We start from the raw sequence: 26,669 nt of genomic DNA, 5'->3' as shown, positions 1-26,669 counted from the left end.
CTTCACGTGTGGAAACGAATTATAACTAGTAATTTTAAAAGATTTCAAAATTTAAACTATATTGAAGTACAATTCTTGGGTATTGAAATTATGATTTATATATAATCTGGCTCATTGATGGAAGGTGATCTTATTTTGATGTAGGTGCCATCAACGCAGCCTAATACATTAGGAAACCCTATGACAAATTGATAGAGATTAAATTGTGTACAAATAATGACGGCATTATGCGTTACCAATCTTTAGACTTTCATATATGTTTCTAACCACACTCCCCTTGAAAATTTTTAAGTCTAGATTCACCCACACATTGGAATAAACGAATACTTCCGCAAATATCTGCTTTATTTATGTGTCAGAAATGGTGTATTACTTCACGTGTGGAAACGAGTTATATCTAGTAATTTTAAAAGATTTCAAAATTAAAACTATATTAAAGTACAATTCCTGGGTATTGAAATTATGATTTATATAATCTGTCTCATTGATGGAAGGTGCTTTTATTTTGATGTAGGTGCCATCAACACAGCCTAATACATTAGGAAACCCATGTCAAACTGATAAAGATTAAATTGTGTACAAATGCGTTACCAACCACACTCCCCTTGAAAATTTAAGTCTAGATCCACCCATATATTGGAATAAACGAATACTTCCGCAAATCAGTGCTCCCACTGGACCAGAATTCCCTTTCGCCACTTTTTCGGGGAGTGGCGCGGCACAAATAATCACATGCTTTACAATTATTTCCATCATATTATATATTATTTTATTCATTACACTTATTTTAGCATTTTGAATCAGTTACATTACTTAATCATATCCAGCTACCATACTTAAACATTTCTTTCTGAAATAATAAGAAGTTGATTTGTTTGATAAATTCTATTATGGAAATCAAAATTCAGATAATAAATCATATAAATATAAATTTCATGATGCTACACCCCTCAGTGAAAACATTGTGCACATTGGCCGAAATGCAGATGTCACAAAACATCAAGCCCAATTTAGAGTCGTATCTCAACCATTCCCTATTAAATTTCCGTTTTTGTATGGAAGATTTTGCAATTTGGAGAGAATCAGATGTTTGAGCAGGTGGGGTTGACTGTAAAGCCAAACATAGATATTTTTTAATTTTAGACTGACTAGGGTCAGAAGCTACAAGTTTAGTGTCAAAATAGAATGGGGTGCATAGTCTTATGAGATTAACATTTTTATACTGTTGCGCACCGAACTTCAAAGAAAATTATTTATTAAAATTGCTATGTCCATATCAATGGTGACCGACCGCATTGTTTATGAAATATTCGAACTAAAATCAAACACATCAAAATCAAAACTTGTAATCAACAAGTTTGGCCGCAAAAACAAACAATTGATGTATTCATATACATGTATACATTATACACAATAATACGGCCAATTTAATTACCGGTCGGTTCTCTGGTTAAGAATTGACATTAATGTGGAGATGATAACACGATAATGAATGTAACCGGGTGTAATAATAATAACTCCGGTTTCGTGGGTTTTATCTTTATTGTGGTGATGATTGTTGCATGACCCTGAAAATGAATACAATAACAATAACTCTGCATAAGAAGTTTTACAATCAAGGTCCTTATCAAAATATTAAAAGAGAGGTTAAAATACATAGAAATTATGAATTACAATAATTTCTTGAATCAATAATCTTTCCCTAAGCTTAGCATGAATAAGCTTATCATAGTAAAGAGTTTATGATATACACAAACTGAATAAATTCTAAATAATAGATAATTCATGCTAAACTGCTAAAGTACATGAATTGAACAAAACGAAAACTGACTATAAATGCTTTAACAATTTGCTTGCGAAATACTGAATTTATAGTAAAACATCTCTACAATGGCAAATAAAACTTCAAATTACTCGCCCTTGATTACAGGTGGCGCACGATCCGTTAACGTCCAAGGCGTTTCTAACCTCAAGTTTAAGGTAGAGACCGATAGCAACCACGTGATCAGTAAAAATCGTGTATTTTCACGTGAAATTATTTTTCGGAATTCCGTACATCGCCATAGAGTAGTTGAAAAACAAAAAGGGGTTCCGAAAGTACAAGTTGCTGTGACTGAATCGATGATTGAGAGGGTCGTCTCGACGAAAGATATAGAAATTTGGCCATAGTTTAGATTAGGAATACGTCAATGTAATAATAGTGGACTAAATGTTTCGTCCGTGCAGAATGGCACTTTTTACCTCACGAAATTCACCACCATGCATAGCTGCGCTACGTAAACAAAGGTGTTGATGTAGCGTGATCGTCCGAGTGCTGCGAGTTTCAATACTGTTTATGTAGTCATTGAGAGTTTAAACAAAGTTTCTTCTGAGAAGAGGAATTCGATGGATGCATTCAACGTGGACAACGAAATCATAATTTCGTTTGGTAAGTGAAAAAAATGGCAAATTGAATTTGTATTCAACCCACTTTTCCTCTGCTATTTCACAACGCGATTTTATAATAACATCTATAAACGCACAATTTGGAGCTGTTTCATTTTTTGTGCATTTATGTATTCCATATGTGCCCAAAATATAACTCCTACATGTGCATGTAATTGTAAATGGATGTCATGTATATGCCAGATTTGAAAAAAAAATAGGGCTCTCACAAGTTTGGGGGGGGGGGGGTTGCACTAAAATTCTATTTGGTATAAATGATAGTACTTATAGTATCTTGAAATTTCATTGACCTAAGAGATATTTCAAATCTGGGGTTTCATGTTTCATGCAAGCATGTAGGTCTACAAAACTTTATTTAAAATATTTGTAAAATCACAAGCCCCCCTCATAGGCAAATAAATGTATTGTATGAAAATATGATGTGGATGTCCTTCTCTTGACCCACACTCCGTAAAGGAGACAGGTCTGATAAATCTAGAGTTGACTTGTTTTGATATTATTAGAATGAACTGGCAGTTTATGAAAACATATCTGTCATCTCATATTGTAATATGATAATTATGATGTTTATTCACCTCATTAAGGACCCGGGGGTGGGAGGGTATGTACAGTTTAAATAGAAGGTAACTATAACAATATGAAATAAATAGCAATCATGCAGATGTACTACTACTGCAAGAGTTCACATTGCTGCACTGCACACATTTAACATACATGTAGTGTTACATATGTAATACTGATTTCAGACAAGATTTTAAAAATTAACATAATAAAATACATGTTATGTGTGTAATTTTCAATATATCAGCATTTTAAAGTTCACTAAACATGCATTGAGACACACGATTTTAAAATTGACATTGTCTGACACAGTATAAATAATGATTAATACTGACTGTGCAAATATTAATTATGATGATTTTTTTTCTAAGCATCATCCTAAGGACCAGTGCAAGTTGAAATGGGCTTCCAGCCAACAACTTCAACAGCAATTTGCCTTGAAAATCATCAAGAAAGGTACAATATTTTCTATCTTAGTAAGATAGAATTTTTCATTTTAACACCAGACATTTATAAAGACAATTCTTAGTATATTAGATATTCATCTTTTTTTCAATATTTGAATATACAGAATATATTTTTTATAACAGGTACTTCATTTACATTGATGATGTCATATCCCCTGGACCCCACAACTTTACAGGTTACAGAGAAAATTCAAGAACTTCTGCAAAATGTGGGACTTGGATAGAATCAATAATATATTTGTGAGCCCAGAGCAATGGATATATTGTGCAACATACTAAAGTGTGAATTTAATGGAAAACAAGTACATGTACTCATGTATTACATGTCTTTTTTAAAGACAATAATATTGTATAAATATAGAGGAAGTGTCATTGTTGATTATTCTAAGTTTTTGATATATCAAAATCAGTAAACATTTCTAAATGAAAATAAAATACCAATTTTATAACTTTAATCAATGTGTTTGAATTTCTCATTTTCTAACCCCCCCCCCCTCCCCCCCCCCCCCCCCCCCCCCCGTTGCACCCCCCTCCCAACTTCAATTCCTGATCCGCCCCTGAAATAACTTATAGAAACCTTCTTATTGTCATGTTCAATTTTCAAAGAGGTAATTTGGGAATGCTTAAACATTCTAAGTTATAAAAAGGTCAGTAGTTTATCTCTGCTGGCTGAATCTTTCTTCTCAATGCACCGAGTGCATATTCATGACGTCTATGTTCCTGCTCATTCTTTCTCCTCCATACCATGCAGTATATTAAAGGGGTTGGGATGTAATGGAGACATTTGTTTTAACAAATATAAATTGTATTTCAATTTTTTGTGGGGATTTTTATTTGGGAAAACTCTTGATATTAATCATCAAATATGATGACGTATGATAAATCTATATTCTGAGTGTAAGTGCACAAAGTTCAACAACGAGAACTACAACAAAATATAAGCTAAAATTTGAAATACATACTTTCTGTATTATATTTATTAATTTAAAAAAGGTATTACAAAGAATCTTCGAATTTCAGCAAGCTGTTTTTGATGGATTGTTTACAACATCTTTTAATAACCCTTTTTCTTACGAAAATGTGTAGTTTGTTAAAAGGGGGTGGGGTTAGGAATTTTTGCTAGTTCCATATTGAACCCCATTATGGTGTATAATTTTTTTCATATATTTTACTTACTAATAGACTGACCACTTAATGAAATAAAATAAGAAATTTGATGGGTAATTTTTTTGCAGCTTAAGCAAAGGTATGACCCTGTGTGCAAATATTGTGCACTGTTTTAAGGTAATTGGCCAATGTAGCTCTGTTGAAGTAATGTTGTTGCATGTTAATAATGATTGCTGAACTTGAAATTGATGTGTAATATACAATTATGTGAAAGGTTGTTTGGAACCATATATGACAAGTTATGATCCTTTTTACAATAAAAATGTTATAGCTCTATTTGTATATTGCTCTCTACTTATTTTTCTTCACTTTTTACGCTTTACAAGGACTAAAGAAGGTGTTGTTAAAATCGCCATATTTCTCAAAAACAAGGTCGATTACCTACATTGATTTTTTATTATGTTTTATATCGAAGCTTCATCATAAACATATATCAAAATAAAAAAAAATTCAATGGTTAATTTTTTTAGCATCAACCTATCAATCTCTACCTTAAAGGACACATCGCATGTTTTTAAACTTTTTAATTTTTTCAGCAAAATTAATTCATTTCATGCCTAAAACTACTTTACGTGTGTTTTAAATGAAACAGTTTGCGTAGTTTTCGAGTTTGAAAGCGATGAAATTCAAATCTTGCGATATGCATATTTTCTTCGATATTTTACGCGCCATTATCTGTGACGTCATATGCGACCTCGAGCGAGAAGATTTGAAAACAGTTGATAGCCATTTCATAAACAGATTAGATTTAATTGACAAACAAACAATTATCACAATAACAGCTTGTAAATAACACTGCATTAGGGTGTTTTGTGCCGTTTAAGGGTGTACTTGCTGTCAGTAGAGAGGATTTGGACTGTGTTTTTATCAATTTTCGAAGGAATGTATGAGGGACAAGACGTGAATATTTTTTGTCGGCACAACGACTTTGCCATAAAAACCCCCAGTAAAATTTGTCCCTGTACTTTTTCTAACAAGCACTTGGACAAATACGTAGATAAACTGCGAGAAAGTGGTTCTATCGAAGCTACGCACTGTAACATATAGGCCTACGGCATATGCTTTCCGTTCTGCTCTCGAATTCAATACACACTCGCACCAACTGACCTTCACCTTGTAACAACATAGGCAGAACTTTGCTAGCAGTGTCTACCAACTGGTAGTTTTAAAAAAGAAATTTAAAGATAAAAGATAATTGAACTTTCAATTATAAATAATAAAATATAATATTTCCCGACTTTGAATTGAATTATAATGCTTTCATTTTTTTTTAAGGAACGCGTACATGTACGTGTTTACAACAACAGCACGCCACGCTCCCACTTCCTACGTAACAAAAATTAATGATTAGGCCTAATAAAATTGCTTTAATAAAATAATTTAAAAGTATTGTGATTTTCACAATAAGTTTGATCATTATTATTATTTTTTCTTTTTCGAAATGCACCCATGACAGTAGGCCTAGTTGTCAATGATACATAATCGTATCATAATTTAGGCCTATCTAACTTCTCCAAAAATAAATTTAATAATAATTGCACTGTTTATTTTAGAAAAGCAACAACGCTAATTACAGTTGTTTACAGAAATGGCATTACCAAATTGTGTTTAGACAGGGATCCGATGTAAACATTATTTACTCGCAAATTTAAGCAGATTTCATACTCGCTTTTCTCGCTACATTTGGGTCGCTATTTGTATGCACTGGTGGCTAAAAGATATAAGACTCTGGAAATTTGTCAACATCGAAATAAATGTTATCCATGGTAAATAAATTAGGCCCCTAAAACCCGAGTTTTAAAAATATCTAACACTACTGTTACAACAAGTTGATCGACGAAGGTCGCATATGACGTCACTGTACCACGTGACTACCTATCTAATTAACTAGGCTTTTTGAAATCGGGGCTTAGATTTAAGTCCGTATTGTGGCTAATTATCGGAATACTTCAGCGAACGAACTATTACAATTAATTTCTATAAGCATAAGGAAGACAAAATGCATATAATTCTGTATACTTTGAAAACACGAGATGTGTCCTTTAAGAGAGCGTCGGAAGGACACGTTTAGATTAGAAAGTTGTTGAATATTTAGTAACTATGGCGGATTACCGTTCGTAGGACCTCACTGCGCTTAGAGACGAACTTAGAAAACGCATTGCAAGACTCTCTGGGCGGAAAGGGAAGCACGTTGAGAGTTTCAGCTGCAACCGAATTTTCTCTGTCACATCGATTAAATAAAGACATTCAATACACATTGAACGTTTTTCATTATAAACTACTTCATAATTAAGTTTACATGCTTAAACAGTAGTTTAGGTTGAATATATAATATACAATACATCAGAATTCTTTATAAGTTGTTGAATTGCATATGTTTAAAACAATAAGATGCGGACACCCCCCCCCCCCCCTCTCTCTCTCTCGATCGAGGATTAAGAATATCAATCATCAAATATATCCATATACCTCTGAATTTCTATTATTAAGCTGTTAAAATGTGTAGTAATAGTGAATGTATATGTATAACTTCTCTTTAACAGTTTATTTGCGTGTTTTAACTTATATCACTTACGTGATGACGTCACGGTTGGTAAACAGTCCTTGCGATTAACTTTTTATTAGTCCATATTATAGGGCAAGCGAGAGCATAAAAATTGGCAGGTCAAATAAATTTTACTACCCCATATGCTAGGTGTACAATAATGATTCAAAATTTCGAGTTTCTACATTTTAATTGAATATTACAATTTGGATTGCAATAAGACGGAAGTTCAAGCTTTCTTTCAACTTCTAAATTCACGTCTCCATCCATATACTATGACTGATATACTATGAGTTGGTTGTACTCTGCGTGAAAAGCACGACTGTATCCTGCGTATAGGAATGGTTGTATCCAAATGACGTTTGTCCATGGTGTTGCAGGAAACTGATGTAGGCCTACATAATTTGACCCGTGTTTACTTTCACGTATAAGGATTTATCATGTTTGTACCATGACAGTTCATGGTATGAGTGATTTTATACTAAAATACATCACTTAACAAATGTAGTACACTTTTCAATTTGAAGGTCAATTTGAATGTTCATACTTCAGATTGAAATCGAAGTTACAAGTGAATATTGAAAAACGCAATGCAATGATTTTTTTAAAAATAAAAAACCACAATGAACAATAGGCCTGTGTGTGGCTTTTATATAAACACAACATTGTATATATGACAGTGAAATTTGTATTTACTTCACTTGGATAAATTTATAGCTTTATGAATTTGCATTTAATTTTGATAAAAGTAGATATGATTCAAATTTTATTTCTAAAAAATTCAGAAATATCTTAATCTCTTGATATGCATTTTTCTTCTGGTTTGCGCCAACAGTTAAAATAGGCTAGGACTGTCCGTGGGTCAGTTGATAAACATGACATAACAACATAACTATTTTGATAATGCAAACTTCGATAAGTTATGAAAGTTCGACAATATCATCCCATATTTTGATTAATTCCATACGTATTGACTATTGAAAAATCTAGACTCGTTTTCCCTGAAATTCAAACAATATTTTACAACACTTTTTGAATTATAACAAAATTAACAATGAAAGTAAAGTGTTGAAATTAATTTACAATCCAGTCATCAAAAACGAAAACAAGAGCTAGGAATATTCACTGCCTTACAGTTACAGTCTGATTATAGCCACCCCTCCATTACAGTCGCGTCGTCGTACCAAGGGAGGTGGGGGGGGGGGTGCTGGTAGCAATTCATATTTTGATTACCTTGGTTAACTCTAAAATTAATTTTTAAATGACATCTGAAATATATTTTTGTACCATACTTCGTTTATACATTGATGACTCAAATTTCCCCTGTTCGATTATAGATCTAGTCTAGAAGGGGGGGGGGGGGGGGGGGGGGGGGAGTCATAGAATTATAAGATCATTGATGACTGTATCACTAAGGATAGATAAAATTTCAGCATAAAACATTCATGCAGAATATTACGATCTACTGAGCAAATGTTTAATCCCCCGTAAATACTTTCTGCAATAAAGTCGTCATCTGATATCTGTGTAGTCGGACGTGGACTGAACTGAAGACTGAAGTTTATAGCGCACGACGCTGAGTGGAACTTAAAACGATCGTTGTCGCTGTCACATATGACGGCAATGAACCAGTTGAATTTTATAAAAGCTTCATATCTCGGGAATTCTACCCCCGCTCCCTATTTGCACAACAAAAACCTTACAATCTCTCATAAATCTTATGTACACCGGAAGTCAACAAGGACGTAAACGAGTCTTGCGCCACCTATGTTTGAAATAGGGGAAACAACTGACAAATATTCGCAATTAACCTTACCTCCCATGAGGTGCAATGGTCGGTGCAAACATTAAGAAATCCTCCTACTTTATAGAATGTGTTGATGTTCTAACTATAATAAAATAGGTATTTACTGTAGAGTTATAATTAATTGCATGAATGAATATTTACTCTTACGTATTTTATAAAGTGTAATACATTCATTCTCTCCTTTAAAAGTTAAACACATTAATTTGAATCTTATTTAATTATATATCAATTATTTACAGCATTCGTGCAAACTTGCAAAGATCATTCACTCTTCATATTGTCTATCATTCAAACATTCACTCAGACAAGATAAAGTAGTGAAAATAAAGAAATAGTGCATCCTAACTTTAATACTAACCTGCTCAAATACAATAAATCTGCATCCAATAAATCAATCCACTAGTAAAGAACAAACTACTATATGAAACTTTTATCGAACAACCCTTCTGTGCCACTTACGCATGAAAACCAGAATACCTGTCCTCAAAAGAAATTTCCCTCCTAAAAACCATGTGACCAAGCTAGAGTGATCTATAAATAGTAACAATTATCCTAAAGAAAAACCTGTTCTGCATAGTAAGCAGTAAAATTTAATAAGTAATGAAATAACAAGACAAACACAAGTCATAGTTATAATAATGATTTCAATTAGATAAAACTTTATTCTCATATCAAAATTCAAAACTCTGTAAAGAAATTGAATTAAAGCAATTTATTTTCAATAAATAAAATCCCTGAAATAAAGTATTAAAAACATGTAAAATTCACTCTATTACATGAATACGACTTTAAATGTTAAACAATTGACCACAGCAGGGTAAACAGCTGTCCGATGTACTTTATTACATAATCACCGACTTTTTTGCAGCCATAAATTACCTGAGGCTGTGACCAGCTCTGTGTGCACTGGAGCGACGCGAGATTTCCGGTCGCACGCGTTGACTGAATAAACAGATTTTGACTGACTGCATAAACAAACAGGCGATAATGTGTCACTGACAAAGGATTAAAAATACAATTTATTGCAAAAAGGGATTTTCGCCACTTTCAATTTTTTTTCGCCATTTTTGAAAAAAATTCGCCATTGGCGAAAATGGCGAAGCCCAGCTCGAGCACTGCCGCAAATATCTGCTTTATTTATGTGTCAGAATCAAATCAAACTTTTTTATATAATCCATTGTACCATGATAATATATCACAAGTGAAGCAATGTTTTCATTCCTGATACGTATGTATGTATGTTTGTTGTTCAATACGAAAGATCTGCGGTACGATATAACCTGAGTTGCAGAATTATTTCCCTTGACTTGTCGATGTTGGAAGTTTAAATTACCTGCAATGGCAAAAAATTCTTGTTTCATTTGTACCATTCTTGGACCTGTCGGCATGTTGATAAATTGCCTTGCCACCCAGCACAAACCACGGCACACGTCTCTTACTGCTCTGCATATGGAAGGTGGGGAAATAGAGGAAAAGGGGTTATTGGAATCTGTGCAATACCCCCCAAAAAGTGCTATACCCAGAAAAAAGTACACTATACCCAATACTGCGATAATATACACAGGATATCCTCTTAGATGGGTTGAGAAATGGTTATCTGGAAAAAATGGTACACTGAATTGGTACCGTTACCGTTATACAGCCAATTCATAGAAAAATCCAATACATCCGGCGCCATTGCTTGTGACGTATTGTAAGGTATACCACGCCCGATCAAATTAAAGACGATGGGTTTTTCTAAATTTATAAATTCAAATATATGTATATTTTTTTTATTTTTTAATATGAGTTGATGCCCCATCACCTGTCATTTTGTCACCAAAATGAATTCAATGGATTTTTAATTTTTTTTTTAATTAAATATCATGAATTTAACACCAGTATTTAATTATTTCAAACACTTTTTAATCTCAAAGGCAGGCATGAGTATGTAATTTAAGTGATTAAATAATTTTCTTGCAAGACAAATACACACTAATATAAATAAAGAAGTTAGCCATAAGAAAAACATGAATTTGAAATTTATTTAAACATACATAGTTTCCATATGTTCCCAGCTCTAGCCACGTGGAGGCCTCCTTTCTGTAGAGCCATAATTTCTTCTTCTTTTTTAATGAAAAATTTAAAGCCAAAGGACCAAAATCATGAAGAACACAACATACAAAAATTTAAAACACATAAAACATCTGTAAATTTACATTTATAATTTATTTTTTGCTTATGTTAAATAAAAAATATTGAAACCAAAGGAAACCAAACTATCAAAAATATAAGAGAAAAAAATTTAAAACATCTTTAGTTTTACATTTACAAACAAGAATTTCATTGGCATGTCATTTTCTGCTCATGTTAGATAAAAATATCGAAACCAAAGGACCAAAACTATAAATACGAGAGACAAAAATTAAAAATACACGAAACATCTTTAGTTTGTTTTTTAAATGAAGCAATGAAATATTTTAGGACCTTGACCATAAAAAGAACAGATCAATAGATGAAAAGAGATAGGAATATAAACACTTAATACCATAAAAAATATTTCAATATTACATAATTATAATTTTTTTTCAAAATAAAACAATCCGTTTCATATAAAAATCATTAAGATTATATATTTCATTACGATATCCTTGTTTGGGAAAAAGAGGATGCCAACAAAAACCATTACAACAAAACAAAAAAATAAATATTTAGAGAATTTTAAAAGACCATGTCCATATGAGATTCATAATTGGAAAAAAAAACATTTGTAACATTATATTAGCATAAAAAAGTTATGCAGCTAAAGGGCAGAACATATGAACATTAAAATTAACAAAATGCAAATGGAATGGGTGAGTAATAAGCCTGAAAGTAACCCTACTCAAAGTTCTAACCTACACAAGATCAAGCTGTATTCACTGGACACACCCGTCTGGCGGGGTAGGAATAAGCCTGAAAGTAACCCTGCTCTAAGTTCTCAAAATTTACTACATTATAATTAAAAAAAATGAATATGTAGGTTAGAACTTAGAGTAGGGTTACTTTCAGGCTTATTCCTCCCCCGACAGACGGGTGTGTCCAGTGAATACAGCTTGATCTTGTGTAGGTTAGAACTTAGAGTAGGGTTACTTTCAGGCTTATTCCTCCCCCGACAGACGGGTGTGTCCAGTGAATACAGCTTGATCTTGTGTAGGTTAGGAAGAAATTCAGTTGTTTCATTAAATGTTTGTAATTCTATAATAATGTTATTGTACAAATATAGTATTTACATTTTTTTATCTAGTGCATTTTTATGGCTTTGGTCCTTTGACTTTAATACTTTCTTTTTTACAAACAGAAAAATTGTATTATGTTAATGAAATACCATAGATTTTTTTGTGTAATTTACATTGTTGTCCACTACATTCTTTATGGTTTTGGTTATTACACTTCACTAATTTTATTTCACACAGTAGAAAAACAAATTATCAACAACTGAAATTGGTTAATGTTAGTATCACAAAATTTATTTATTTTTGATATAATTTTTTTGTATGTTCTACTCTTCATGGTTTTGGTCCTTTGGCTATAAATTTTTCATTTCAAAAACAGAAATTATGGCTCTACAGAAAGGAGGCCTTCACGTGGCTAGAGCTGGAAACATATGGAAACTATGAATGATTCAAAAATTCATATTTTTCTTATGGCTAACGTCCTGATTTGTATAAATATGATGGTGGTTACAAAGTGGTAAATTGTTTGCTTATTAAAAAACCATTTTATTATAGAGCAATGCATTGAAATCACTGACTTATTTATGTATCATTATTTCTCTCCCCCCCCCCCCCCTCATTAATATACATTTGACTATATTCCATATAGCACAAAGAAATTTATATTTCTCATCAAATCATACATATTTCATGTATACAAATAGCAAAATACCAAATGCCTGAGGTGTCATTGGAGGTTTATATAGGGTTTCAATAAACAGGGTCTTCTGTCAGTAGTTGTGTATACACAAAGGGGTGTTAAACAGGCTACAGTAACAGGATATGGGGGTCATGTGTTGGTAGCTGTGTATACACAATAGGGTGTCTTCAAAGAGTCAAGTTGTATCATTTACTTTCAATAATTAATGACCTTTATTGGGATTAAAAATATGATAAATGAAATCAATCACTTCTCAGCATTAAATTTAACTATATAATTCATTGAAAACAACTGTGATATCACAAAGCTGGCTTGTTTCTTGTTGTCTGGTGTCTGAACAACAGGTTTAGTGAGCATTTTTGTGACTTTTAGTCCAGTGAGGTTTTGTCCCGTGACTTTTTATCCCATCTAATCAAAAGTCATCATTGTGACTTTTTATCCTATCTGTCCTATTTAATCAATAAATTGTGACTTTGATTACATTGTCACAATTGTGACTTTGTCAATAAATCTGTAAGTGTAAGTATTACAGTAACTTAGACTTACACTTAGTAACTGTAAGTGTAAGTCACAATAAATTGTGACTTTGATTACATTGTCACAATTGTGACTTTGTCAATATATTGTGACTTTTTATCCTATCTGTCCTATCTAATCAAAAGTCATCATTGTGACTTTTTGTCCTGTGACTTTTTGTTCTACGGATTTTGTGACTTTCTGTCCGTAATCTAAATAACATTATACAGATTTTTAGCGGAATTTTATACTTTGATGCATATATTTTTTCTTTGAGCAGTCACTTACAATTCGCATCTTACAGTTCAACCATCTCATGCTTAAAGAAAAAAAGGTTTTAATGACTGATCCATACACAAATAAAGGGATCAGCATTATGGCCTTCATGAAATGGCATGGAATTCTCATCGTTGGATAAAGCAGAATTATATATATATATATATATATATATATATATACATAGTGTTTAGCTAAAACTCAGAATTCTTTTTATGCTGATATATATATAGATAGATAGATAGATAGATAGATAGATAAATTCTCAGTTAATGTACACAAATCTTTATTCTGAAAAAACAATTAAAGAATTCCAAAACTGTCCTTCTATACTTATTCATATTGCTAAATGTTTGCAGAAAAGACAAGACAAATATAATTATATGCATGTAATTATAATGCGTTTCATTTTTTACACAATGTCAAACATAAGCACCCTCAATACCAAGTAAATTAACACAATGTACGCTTCGCTGAGACCATGTATTCATTTTTGAAAGGTGATATTGCATTAGTGTCTCTATCAACACGTGTAATGTCTGATACGAAATTATGCTGCCAGAATATATTGAAAACATCAATGGAAACCGTGTTAAGATATTGTTGTCAAACATTATAAACTCAGACATAAAGGAAATCATACACATTCTGCACTCATGGGGTTCCAAAACAGATAACGCACACATAACGTACATTTCACGTTTGTAAAACTCATTTTCCATACTTAATTTTGGTATATATGTGTGTGTGTGTATGTGTCGACTTTCCGCTCTGTTGAGTGACATTTTCTGCAAATATGAATAGAGATGAAATTGTCTATATGGGGCTATCATAATCATCAAGTATAACTAGTATTGCCTTAACAATAAATATCCGTTGACCAGGGGGTATCATCGTTTTTCAAAGGAAGAAGGTCGGAATCACAAATTGAAAGTTTATTGGCTTCTCAAAACATCTTGACAAGCAGAAAAAATGGTGGATAATTTTTTATATAAATGTTCTATCGTCTTTATTCACAATTCTCAAGCTATAAATCGTATTTGTAAAGGATTTGATAGGACCACATTGAAACATCATATCTAATAGGAAAACCATCATTTACAACTGATATTTCATACAACATTTCACGTTCCTTCAATCTAGCATTGCTAACAGACGTACGTGTATGTTACAAACAATATATATTAATGTTTGGAATATTTGACACTATCATTCTCTGACAGTGGAAATAATGTATCATGATTGACGGAATGTAAAGTTCTATCTTCAATACAATTGAGTAGTTTATGATATAAGAAATGTACGTTACAATATATAAGGTGTATCCCCCCATAATGTCGTAATTATATGTAGTCAGAATCATCATCTACAATTTCAGAAATGGGAACAATATCGTCTAAAAATTGGCATATCCATGTTAAATTTGTTTACATCACCAGATTTCAAAATCAGTGATCTCGTCAAACTTGTATCCAATTACTAATTTCTGCATTGTTTCTGATTTCATTAGAATCTTAAACATAAAGAACTTCAAAACCACGCGGTCATATACTTTGTGCAAAGTTAGACAAATTTTTAACACAATGTCGTATGATTTGGTAACGTATGCTAGTCAGTAACGCAGGTTTCGAACAATGACATTTCATAATTTTTTTATATTCGATTACAAATACGCAAGATGAATGAAACGTACAGTATTTCATGTTTCATGTATTATACTATTTTCACCAGGCATATATTGCATTGAAAAACTCGTTTTTTCAAAACATGAAATACTGTACGTTTCATTCTTATCCATACGCTAAGAGAACACAATATTAAAATTTGGATAAATCAAAGGCTATACATGTATTCTCTTTTAAAATATGAAACCTATGGATCGGCGACATGACTTTATAAGATACACATTTACAGAGCTCCAGTTAATTTTTTATCACAAAGAGTATTTACCCCCTGATTTTCAAATCAATGAGTATTTTGCTTTTCAGAAGAATTCAAAAGTGTATTTTTTTAATTTACTGATTATCGTTGTTCTTTTGCACAGCACAGAAGATGTCACCAGATAAACGATACTTCTTCCGTTAAACTTGAACTTAAAGTTTATACTAAAAGGCCGCTCCAGCTATTTACGGAGAAAATCCTTTGTAGTTCTTTAATTTAAAACTATTCATTGTCATTTGAAATTTGATATTTATCATTGATGCATTAAATTTGAATATCTCAGACATTCAAGTCACATGATTATGATCTAATTTTGTATATCATTCGTCCACGATCGATAATACAAGAGTTTTTTTCCCTGTGCTTTCGACCGCACAATAACTCTTTAAGAAAAAAAGTATAACAATTAGGAATATATAATAGTGTTTTGAGTTAACTCTTCCAATTTTTCAAAATTGTGATTGTCATCCAAATGTATTTCATAGCGCTAAATATCATGTATGATCAAGCCCTGGGCTAACCTCACTTCATATGAATAGATAATTCATATTTATATCATACTACATGTATCACAAATACGCGGACTAATAAGCATTACTTTGGGAGTGTAAAGCGTATTTACATTCGCTAATGAGTAATTATACGCATGATTTTCAACTTAAATGCGTATTTGGTAAAATTTAATGAGTATTTACGCTGATACGCACCTTATCTGAGCTCTGCGATTTACCAATTTGAAAAACACACAATAGAACTTATCATTTTTTAACTCATTCATGCTATCGAACTTCATCAAAAAATCTGTTGTTATGCGTACCTTTTATATACCACTGATAATGAAATATAAAATACCTGCTCTGGCTTGTAACGTACGTTTCATTTCTGTACATAATGGTATTCCTTACTACAGTAGTTGGCCATAAGTAAGTTCACAAAGAGAATTTTCTCTATATATTTAATGCAAATCTATCTTTTTTTCAAAATCTTCTCTTACCCCCCCCCCCCCCCCCCAAATTACACATACTTATATAAATAGTATATACTCTCAAATTAAGATTCGTGTTAAAATCGTCATATCTTTACAATATATTGTCATATATTTATTCTTAAATTATTATATGCTACTTTGAATACTTCTGAGATCAGTGCTTTTTATTTCATCAAAATTGATGAAGAAATGCGGTCAGAAAAATTGTTTAAAAGTATATGGTTTTGTATTAAATATATAGTGAACATTTTCTTTGGAAACTTATTTATGACCTAGTACTGTATACTATGTTTACATATCAATGGATAAATATATGTTAATTTCCAGTTATGGCAACCATTCAGGGCCGTAAATTACATGGAGGTGGAGGAGGCAGCTGCCTCCTCCAACTTTTGAGCCAAAAAAAATTAAAATTTAAAGTTCATTAGAATTTATGTTGTTTCCAATAACTAAGAACATGATACCTCCCTTAAAAAGCATTCCAAATCTTTCTTTTAGAATGAGTTAGTCAAGTAACATCTTAGAAGGCCCTAGAATCAAGGATTTTGCACGAAACGTGTTCAGTGTGCACAAAATGTGCTCAGCGTCTGGGGGCCTGGGCGGCCTAATTTCCTGCCTCCTCCAAATTGAAGGTTAATTTACGGCCCTGCCATTTCTTTTAAAAATTCTCATTGAATTTCTAAATGGAATAGGTATGTACTAATAAAACAATTAAATAAGAGAAAACAAATACTACGTTAAAGGAGCCTGCATGTGCATATTTTTTTATACTTGCATACTGTACTTACTAAACTATAATTATACTGATTTGATTGCAGTTTTATATGTATTCAAGCAACAATATCATTTTCAGCTGTTTTTGAAACAGTTGGGTTAACTTATCTAATATATCAGGTTGTTAATTTAAATCCTGTCTACAATTAGTATTTCATGTATAAATGTAATTATAGATGTGTGCAGTGCAGAAGTGTTAACTTTGCTAGTATCAGTACCTCCGAATGATTGTTATTTATTTTCATTGTTATAATTAATTGCTTGTTTAACCTGTGGTGCATCCCCCCCCCCAACATTTAAACTACATCATCGTCTTTAATTTGATCGGGCGTGGTATACCTTATAATACGTCACAAGCAATGGCGCCGGCAAATGGCGCCAGATGTATTGGATTTTTCTATGAATTGGCTGTATAACGGTAACGGTACCAATTCAGTGTACCATTTTTTCCAGATAACCATTTTTCAACCCATCTAAGAGGATATCCTGTGTATATTATCGCAGTATTGGGTATAGTGTACTTTTTTCTGGGTATAGCACTTTTTGGGGGGTATTGCACAGATTCCAGGCACCGGAGGAAAAGGTGTCCGAAATCAGCGAGTAAAACCCACCAGTCGCTAAAAACCTCAGTGTTACGAGGACTTGAAGAAGGGGTGGTAGAGCGCAACTCCTCAGAGTTTCGCGTGTAAGAGAAGGGGCGAGCAAACCAGTGATATAAAGAACTGTATCAGGCCTAAATCGGTACCTCTTAAACACCTCTACTTCACACAAATTTTCTAATGGATTTTCGCGATCCACGAGTCTGTTATACGCTGACAATACCGGCGGCGACGACGTTGTGATCTGTTGTTGATCGCCATATTTGAGAGGTAAGATAAGATTTGAGACTACTAAGAAGGTATCTCAAGATTTAATCTCAGCTGAGTTATAAACCGATCTTAGATTTTTTTGAGAAATCCAAATATTTGAGTTTTCTCAGATTTGAGATTTTTCTCAGAAATTTGAGTAAAATCTCAGACTTAAGTCTGAGTTTGGACTTAAGATTTTTTCGAGAAATCCAGGCCAGGACGTCAAAGACTTCCTCACTTCAACTGATTGCCAAAGATTGCAACTGCTTAAGACATTTCTTTCGGAGAGCGAGTTAAAGCTGGTACAAGGTACCAGAATACATACTTGTTGTGACATTTGTGATACAGGATGTTCCTGTAATTCGATCATGTTCTTCGACAATTTTAGAAAAATATATGACAAATCTGTCTTTAGATGATGTAAATGTAATGGAAACCTCAAGCAGTGACAGTGATACTGATACTGTATCATATGAGTATGAATCTGATGAGGATCTTGATGAGATTAAATCAACTTAAGGTTCAAATTTACACAAAACTTGTTAGTGTTTATTTTTTAGGTAAAAATTGTATTGTTTACAGTTTCATAACAATGCAACAGTTAACTAATGATCAGATACAAAACTGTTTTATCAGTCTCTAAAAGACAATGTCCTGTTTTCTTCTGCATGATACTAATTATAATTATGTGTACCAGAATGAATTGAAGCATATATAAATTACAGAGTAATGTTGGAATTTGTGAAGAAACAGTAAACAACACATGGACCCGTTTTCTTTGGGTTGATCCAGTCTGGGGCAAAAATGGTAACAATTGGCATTGTAGTTTTTAAGAAGTAGTTACAAATGTAAAATTGTTAATGGATGACGCATGACGACAAACAAAGACCAACAGCAGTGAGTAATCAAAATTTGATTTTTTTTTTTTTTTAAAATATGGCCAACATCAAGTTGGATCTTCAAATATTGTAAGTTATCAAAGATGTTATTGATTAAATCCATGTTTATTCCATTTGAAAATTTAATTACTGTACATTGTATATGTGTGCATGTAAATTGGACAAGTCTTGGCGATAATCCTCCATAATATTTAATTTGATTTTATGTCTCATGTACCAGGTAGATAAACAATCACATCATTATAGTTGTTTATTCCTTAATCGACGGAATGGAAGTAAAGGTTTATGTCTGTATATCATGTTCACCAACTGTTTATAACTGTCTGCAAATGGATTGCTTTTCTGGACTAGTTCTCTGCACTTGAGCTTGCGTCCTTTATGTTGGGAAAAACCATCGATGTCAAAAAGGTCTTGTACAATCTTCCGAACATCAGATTTATATGAAGGTAGGTTGTGGAATCCTTTTCCTCTACGTACATCATTAATCATGTCCAAATTTTTCACAGCTTTGATTAAAAGAGGAAATTGTTTCGAGTGCGCAATTATACTCTCCTTTGTTTGGAATCCAGAACAAGTGTTTTTTGTATCTCTGTTGACTAGTTCTACATACTCATCTAGTGCCATGTTCGAGTTCTTCCCACCTGACAAATTTATACAGCGATTTGCAATAAGTGTCTCTGTTTGAGGAGGCGGCAAGGTTCCTGATACGAGGCCTGTTAAATGGATGCTGCCGATAAGATATTTTGTTTTGTGGGTCTTGTTGTACAGCGGGGTCTCGTACTTAGCTGAGCGAATAGATCTATAGCCATCAGCCATATCCACTGCCGTATCAAGATTTCGATGTAATGCTGACAGACGGAAAAGGGCTATCAAATAATCAAAAAGTTCATCTTGCAATAGGTTTGCTTGTTTACTTTTTCGTAATGCTGGTTTGGAATGGCCATGGACTTCTTTTTCATGAAATTCTGCACTTTTGATATGACAGTAAGTTTTTTCACAGTAGTGGCAGGAAAAGCGACCATCTTTAAAGTTCCCGAACCAATAATTTTCTTCATGATCTGGACCAGACAATACTTGTCGCAACTCTTCAAACAAGTCACTGTCTCCAAAAAACCACTTGTTCACATATGTTATTCATCCACTGTATTTTTTCCTCTCCTGTCCATTTGGAGAATTCATCAGGCAGTGGTATGCTCTCTGTTAAGTTAAGAAGTCCAAACTCTTTCAAGAAAAATGCACAACACATAGCATCAAATATAGTACGGTATAGCATTTTATATCCTCTGTAAGAGTTCTTTACTTTCCCCTTCACATTGCGTGCATTTAATATGTTCTTATAATAATACACTGTTCCTCTGTCATTTGCTGACTGGGTGCTGTATGTTTGCAACACAATTGCCTAAAAAAAAAAAAATTGGTATATTTTTACCTATATTCATATCAAGTTCAACATTATTAACAAGATCATACCACATCGCTCACCTGATATCATGTGAACAAAAGGAGGCCCATGGATCATATCGCTCACTTTAGTAACCTTGCATATTCGCATGTAAAATTGTGATCCCTATTGTGGTCCCATCTTACCCCTGGGGATTATGATGTTAAGAAACTCGAATCTCCATTATGTCGGGAAGCTTACAATACATGTAATGTTAACTTTTCTGGTCCATTGGTTCTTGTGAAGAATTTTGAATGACCCCACCCTATTTTTGTGATTATCTCCCCTTTGAAGGGGCCATGACCCTTCATTTGAATGAACTTGAATCCTATATATATAATAATATAGGTCTGTACTTTAGTCAGATTGGCAATGCACTCGTGTCATCACTACAACCCGACCTCAATATGACAATAAATTTAGATAGGACATTCTCATGATTCTGATAAAAATAACTACCGGAAGACTTGGTAAAACATAGACTCCGATATTTTTTTTTTTAGATAAATGAATAACAAAAACCTCATACTTGGAATTCAATTTAATCACCCCTATAGGTGAACAGGACTTGTGGCACATGTCGATATGCGATGTCCGACCTCTAAAGCATTTGTTTGACTCCGAGTTTTTTAAAAAATCATAAAAGAAAAATCCGGATAGAAACGGTGGTTGAAATCTGTCATTGATGTAAGCGTTTGTATGATTCAGAGTGCAAGTTTAAGAAAAGCGAATAGCGCATCACCGTATAAAACGGATACAATACGATCATAGTTTGTAAATCACCACTCGCTAATATTTTCGAGTGTCCACTATTTTTACTCGCTATTTTTCAAATGTACTCACATTTTGCGAGTATTCCTCGCTAATTTCGAGCCCTGCTTTAGCGTGTACTTTACACGTAATTTCCGAATCATTCAATGACGTCACTTGAAGAAGCACAGGCACCTGAAGTATGGACGCTACTACATGTACCCCCTTTTGATTTTTAGCTCAGCTAAGCCGAAGGCTCAAGTGAACTTTTCTGATCAAAATGTGTCCGTTGTCTGTCGTCGTTGTCATAAACTTTTCACATTTTCATCTTCTTCTCAAGAACCACAGGGCCAATTTCAACCAAACTTGCCACAACGCATCCTTGGGTGAAGGGCTTTCAAGTTTGTTCAAATGAAGGGCCATGTCCCTTTTCAAAGGGGAGATAATTACAAAAATGCAAAAATAGGATGGGGTCATTTAAAGATCTTCTTCTCAAGAACCACTGAGCCAGAAAAGCTGAAATTTTCATGAAAGCTTCCTGCCATAATGTAGATTTAAGTTTGTTCAAATCATGGTCCGCAGAGGTTGGATGGGGCCACAGTAGGGGGTCAAAGTTTTACATACTAATATATATGATGAATATTTAAAAATCTTCATCTCAAGAATATATCAGGAACATTTTTTAAAAAACTTCATCTCAAGAACCACTGAGCCATAAAAGCTGATATTTACATGAAAGCTTTCTGACATATTTCAGATTTCAGTTTGTTAAAATCATGGCCCCAAGGGGAGGATGGGGTCACAAGGGGGGGGGTCAAAGTTTTACATAAAGATAAATAGGGAAATTATATATGAGCCAAGTGACTCAGATGAGCAATGTGGCCCTTGGACCTCTTGTTTTTCATTGCAGCGATATTTTCTCCATAATGTGTGGATTCTCGAAATGATTTTAGCTATATGTACAGCTGAAATGAAGAGATTGTGCTTGACATGCGTATCTGTATAAAACTGTTACATCACCTCAGTTTGGAATATCACAAGTGCTTGGATTTTAACAGATGATTATTACACATTTAAAGCTATACATCGATTTGTATTCATATCTTAACACCTAAGTATCTGTATGGAATATGCGTTTTTCAAATTTTTAAAACTTCTTTTCGATCAAACCCATCCTCACAAGTCAAAGTTTTGTGATTACGTACCCTTCACACAGGGGTGTTGCTAAAACGCGGAATGGAAAACAGAATGGAAGACGGGAGTTAAGAATTAGAATGATTAATGTAGCTAACATAACATCAAAAAATCGGAAGAAAATACTTTATTATGATTAAAATCCAAAGTTTGGGAATTTGTATACAAGAGGTAAAACAATTTTACTTTGAATGTGAGAATATAAACTAACTTTATATGTAGAAATAACGGAAAATGAACGTTGTCAAAAAAGTTCCCTCCCTGATTCTACATGCCTGATTGGTACAACTCGATTCGTCACACCGGATTTAATACTTTTTTAAAATCAAGTACATTCCTGATATAGTTCGGACTGTATGCCATACTCAAATAGTGCATATGTATTTGTCATTTTGCAAGGAAAACAACTTCCAACCACTTGGAAAAAGTTCACTGTTTGAGATATTACGAGCTTGTGCTGCCTCAAAAAGAACCAATTTGCATGGCCTTGACAATATTGCAGCTGAGGGAGTGGAAGCTTTTAAAATACTCCATGAAATTGTGAATACCCTCAAAATGGAAGCAGTGATAAGTGATGAGTGTCAAAAGGAACTGAACTCTGCATTGACAGCCAGCAGAATCTACATGAAGACTGATTTTAAGCTCCACATCAACAACTCAGATTTATGTGCGGATCACTGTATCAGTTGGAGTCTGAGTGGACAGGACACTAATTTCCAAATTCAGTGCAATCATATGACACCCTAATTTGTGACACATGTCAAGTTTTGAAAGATGTGCTTTTTGAATTATCAACCATTGTAATGGAAATGAAAAATGAGGAAAACAAAGACGAATACAACAAAATAATATCAGACTCAATAACACATATACATGTATACAACTGGAAATCTCATATTGTAAGAGCTGTAAACCAAGATCAGTTTAGATTGGATACCATTGAACAACTGCAGGAAGACCAATGCTTATTTATCATCATGGATTGGGCCATGAAGTTTCTTCCGATGAAATACCGGGAAACACAGAGTGATTGGTTTGGCCAAAGAGGTAGAAACTGGCATGTGATAGTGTGCATATACAAAGGCATTGATGGATCAGTAAATGTAAGTTCATTATGTTTAAAATGACCTATTAACTAAAATTGCAGAACGGCCAAACCAATTTTATTTGTATATAATATACAAGAAATCAATGGAATGTAAAATGCTATCATGGCTATAACAGGCACTTCCTGCTTCATCACGTGATATAAAGCATGTTATTTTATTGTGTTTTTAAAAAAAACAAACCAAATTTTTAATTAATTATGTTTCTTTGCAGTATAGAACTTACACCCATGTGTTTGATGCTGTCAAACAGGATTGGTTCTGTGTAGCTTCCATATTGGAGCACACCTTAACTACAATCAAGGAGCAACTTCCCCAGACAAAGAGAATAAGCTTACGCTCATATAATGCAGGCTGTTATAACTGCGGACATCTTTGGTTAAGCATACCAGAAATCAGCAAGAGGACCGGTATGTACTTCTAAAATTACTCAGTGCACATTCATAGGTACATTGAGGATCCCTAGTCCATATGTGACATCTATATTTTTATGTCACTATTTCCAAATACAGAAAAACTATCTGAAATGGCAAAATGCTCCTTTTGAATGAATCATTTGCAGATATCAGGGAATTCATCGTATGAGAGTTATTGCCCTTGAAAGCATTTTTTTCAATACCTCTCAAGAACCTTAGAAATTTAGGGCTATGATCGACCCGTATGGCCATTGAGCTAGGAGGATTCTTCCAAAGGACCGCCTCTTTTAGTCCCCTCTTACAACAAGAATGGGATACTTAGTGTTCGAAATTGATGACATAGACCTCATCGATTGGCATAGACCGAAACATAGAAAAAAATAACACAAATTTAAAAAAATTTCATTTATGTCTAATGTACTTATAGAAGCATATTCTCTTTCCATCTCCATAACAATATCCTCCTTTCCTGGGTACTGAGGACCTACACTGTATCATAATCTGGATCACCATAGGATTTCCATAAAAATGGGTAGGGTTTTCCATCTTAATCGTAAAATTTTGTATTTATAGGAATACACATTCAAGAGTATTGTTACTCAGAAGCGCAAGCAGGGAAATCATACTGTGATTCAAAAATTGCACATATGAGAACAAAAATGAAATCCTGGGTTACAAGTGGAAAGAACATCTTGACATCTTCTGATATGAAAACAGCTCTTGACCATGGAAAAGGTATTTATCAAAATTCTTTGAGCCCATGGAATATATTTGCATGTAAAAAATTTATCCCTATTGTGGCCCCATTCTACTCACAGGGGCCATATTTTTACAAACTTGAATCTCTACTATGACAGGAAGCTTTCATGTAAATTAAACAGCAATTCTGGTCCAGTGGTTCTTGAAAAGATTTTTAAATGATCCTCCCTGTTTTTTGTGTTTTTGTGATTATTTCCCCTTTGAAGGGGTCATGGCCCCTCATTTGAACAAACTTGAGAGCCCTTCACCCAAGGATAATTTTTGCCAAGTTTAGTTGAAATTGGCCCAGTGGTTCTGAAAAAGTAAAAAATAATGGCCAATACCAGAATTACTTAGCTGCCATATGGGAGCATCAGTCATTCACGACCACATCTTGTTAATTTATTGTAATTTTCATCAAGCTCATGAAATATTTGTGTTCACATGAATTGTAAAAATATCCTTCTATGTTTGTATTCAAAGGTGTAGCTGGTTGTCAAGTTGCTGAATGCACAGTAGACACTTCAAAACAATCACTGACCACCCATAAAATAAAAAATGTATCTGACTTTAGTCATGTAAGTTTTAAAGAGACTGGCATCACTTTGAAAAAAGCTTATAACATTGGTCATGGGAAATTCATTTCCTATGATGATCTTGACAAACTGTCTTCAGGAAAATTTGTTATATCAGGATGTATTGTTATTTCCAACTTTGACATGCCTCCGATTGTGACAGGAAAGATTATACCAAAAAAAGCCAGTGCTACAATTCAAGAAGATAGAGAAGAAATTACAGTCGTGACCATACATACAGTACAAGTATCTGACACTTTATTTCACTGCACTGTCTTAGGTTGTACTAAAATGTTTGCAACATATGCAGGTTTTCAAAACCATATCCTTATTGGAAAACATACAATTAAATTAGAAAGAGAAACAACTTATGACAAAATTAGACACCAGTGGGTTCAAATATGCAATGAGGTAGTGTTCAAATGCAAAAATACATGTATAACAACACATTCAGGGGATAACAACATCAACGATTCTAGGATGGGGTGGGCTCTACGGAGACCCAGAAAAGTGACTCGATTCCACGAGAAGATAAGAGCATATCTTGTTCGGAAGTTTCAAGAGGGTAAAACATCCGGTCATAAATGTAACCCTGCTGATGTTGCAAAAGACATGAAAAGGGCAAGAGATTCAAATGGTCAGAAATGCTTTACAACAGATCAATGGCTGAGTGTTGCCCAAATAACATCCTATTTCTCAAGATTATCTAAATTTGATGTCAAAACAGAGAAGGAAAATTCAAAGAGTGAATATGATGATGATGATTTGATTGCCGCCCTTGCTGCTATTGAGGAAGAAGACATTGTGAACAAGATTCATTCAGCCTGATATTCAATAATCAACAAATGTACACATATAAAATAAGAGGATTTCTTAAAACCCTAGGGATGCAAAATTCACAATTATGGTACATCCTTTACCATGTTTACTGTTTTTCCTAATCATTCATTCAATTTTCATACTGTTTCAGCAAAAGTCAAAAAATCTTTCATATAATAAAGATAACAATCACTATAATAACTTTGGCTTCACCCTGGAACCAAACCCTTACTCCTAGGAATCATGAAATTTACAATTTTGGTAAAGAACTATAAAGGGTTGTCCAATATATAGGTTTTTTAATACCTGTAAATATAGGAATGTACTCCAGTCTTAACGATCATAATTGCTTTAAACAAATATTAAATGAGGAAAATGTCATAAAAACTTTGTTAAACAGGTATATAAGATTTTTGTATGGTGTTCAATAATTTTTTTTGTCTGCTTCATGTGCATCAGGTAGATATATGTATGTAAATATGTTTCAAAACAATTAGAGACA

At 33.3% G+C, this 26,669-nt stretch overlaps 1 protein-coding gene and 1 long non-coding RNA gene across 2 annotated transcripts in view; one reads left to right on the top strand and one right to left on the bottom strand.

Annotated features, from left to right (window-relative positions):
- The window catches only part of LOC125653998 (serine/threonine-protein phosphatase 6 regulatory ankyrin repeat subunit B-like), a 1,068,599-nt gene that overhangs the window by 85,424 nt on the left and 956,506 nt on the right, over positions 1–26,669 (bottom strand). The gene's annotated exons all lie outside the window — the stretch shown is intronic.
- LOC130047545 (uncharacterized) lies at positions 1,657–3,960 on the top strand. Its single transcript, XR_008796420.1, has 3 exons — positions 1,657–2,428; positions 3,378–3,462; positions 3,597–3,960. It is a non-coding gene; the product is annotated as an uncharacterized LOC130047545 (long non-coding RNA).

The sequence above is a fragment of the Ostrea edulis genome, chromosome 7, assembly GCF_947568905.1.
Source record: "Ostrea edulis chromosome 7, xbOstEdul1.1, whole genome shotgun sequence".
Classification (NCBI taxonomy): domain Eukaryota; kingdom Metazoa; phylum Mollusca; class Bivalvia; order Ostreida; family Ostreidae; genus Ostrea; species Ostrea edulis.
Note: the sequence above shows the minus strand (reverse complement) of the source record. Positions and strands in the feature narration are given on the sequence as shown.